This window comes from Cucurbita moschata, unplaced genomic scaffold, assembly GCF_002738365.1.
Source record: "Cucurbita moschata cultivar Rifu unplaced genomic scaffold, Cmos_1.0 Cmo_Scf00015, whole genome shotgun sequence".
NCBI classification, from domain to species: domain Eukaryota; kingdom Viridiplantae; phylum Streptophyta; class Magnoliopsida; order Cucurbitales; family Cucurbitaceae; genus Cucurbita; species Cucurbita moschata.
In genome coordinates, this window is record NW_019268531.1 from 122557 (window position 1) to 124380 (window position 1824).

Consider the following 1824-nt stretch of genomic DNA (forward strand, 5'->3'; position numbering starts at 1 on the left):
TTCTCGTACACGTCACATAATAAATAACACTTATATTATGTAGCCAAATAGATTGAACCTATAAAGACGACTTATTGTAAAAATAATATTGTTCGATTATTTTAGAAATTTTTTTATTAAATAAATCAATTATTAAAAGAGTATTAAATATAAATACAATTTTTAAGCACAAATATAAAGGAAGAAAGCATCTAAAATGATGAAAATTTAAAATATTTTTTGAAAAAAAGAAAAAACATAAAGGAGTGAATTACTCCTAAATAATTGAAACATTATTTGAATCTATCAATTTTATTTCAATTACAAAACACGATGATTGCTATATCATCGAATGACACATTGTTTTTATGCTTATAATGACTAAATTTAATATATAGAGTAGCTTTCGGCGAAGGTACAAAATTGAAAAACCTGTTATACTATTTACAACGGCATTCACGCGTGTTGATATGATATATGACGAATAAAAATATAATATTTGAATGAAATTAATTAAAATAAATAAAAATAACGATTTAAATAACTATAATTTAAAATCGAGTCGTAAATTATATCTTACGTGAAACTATAATTAAAAATTAATTATGGTTTTTAAATGAAATTAGCAAAAAAAATGTAGAGTGATTGCATGGGGTGCGTTTAGAATTAATTTAGTGTACGGAACAAGGCGTCGTTGAAGAGTCGGTTGTAGTAAACGACACGGCCGACATCGTCGACATCAACTCAACGACATGACGTAATGGATCAGCCCAATACATATTTGGTGGGCCTCTTTCTGAAAATTGGGTTTTGAGAGTTGTGATCCAAAAGCCCAAATCCAAGCCCATAGGTTTTCAGCCCTTTTTCAAAATCCATATCCATAATTTTTTAAGCGTTTATTTAAAAAATGACTGAAAATAAAAGATATTATTTTATAATAAAACAAACTTCTATTAATTAAAAGAAATAACATAACAAAAATTAAGTATTTTGTCGAAAATATCAAATAGGAAAGAGAAAAATGGAAAACCAATGCTCTCGTTGAGAGTCGAACTCAAGACCTCCCGCTTACTAAACGGGTGCTCTAACCAACTGAGCTACGAGAGCTGTTGGTTAAACCATTTAGAAATTTAATATTATTTATTTTAATTATTTTTTAAAACAATAGGAATAATAGCGTTTATTTCGAGTATTTCGAGCCAACCTTTTTGAAATGTATGATGGTATTTGAAGTACATACCTAGTTTGGGTATTCCATTTAATCCTACAAATTTGAGTTTTAACTAAATAAACTCACAAAACAGAAAATTAAAACGTTTGCCTCACCGGTAGGATCATCGCATGTGGAGGAGCAGCAAAAAGTAAAATCGAAACTCGTGCATTACATTAGATCTCTCAAAATCGAAATTCAAAACTTGACCAATAATGCATCAACCAAAAGAATTGATTCTTCCAACTTGTAAACAAGAAATAAGAGGGTGGGGGCTGATGGGAAAGCATAGATGATTGGGTCAGCCCCACACGCACCACAGATACGCAGGGGGTGGGGGCCTATGGCAGCCATCGGCTTTGAGGGACCCCTATTTGGTTGAGGCATTTCGTCGAACAGGTTCAGGTCACGTGAGCTTGGCATTGAATTGGCAGCACTTCCCAACTTCATTTCAATAAAATACTGTTTGGACCAACAAAACATTACAAATCAAAAACCCACACCCCCCCTTTTTCAAGCATAAAAAACCCACACCCCTATGAAATAATGCATACATATATATATATATATATATATATATATATATATATATATATATATATATATATATATATATATATATATATATATATATA

At 30.3% G+C, this 1824-nt stretch overlaps 1 non-coding gene across 1 annotated transcript; it reads right to left on the reverse strand.

Moving 5' to 3' along the window:
* Positions 1-1012: 1012 nt before the first annotated feature.
* Positions 1013-1086, reverse strand: TRNAT-AGU. The gene has a single exon. It is a non-coding gene; the product is annotated as a tRNA-Thr (tRNA).
* Between the last annotated feature and the right edge of the window lie 738 nt (positions 1087-1824).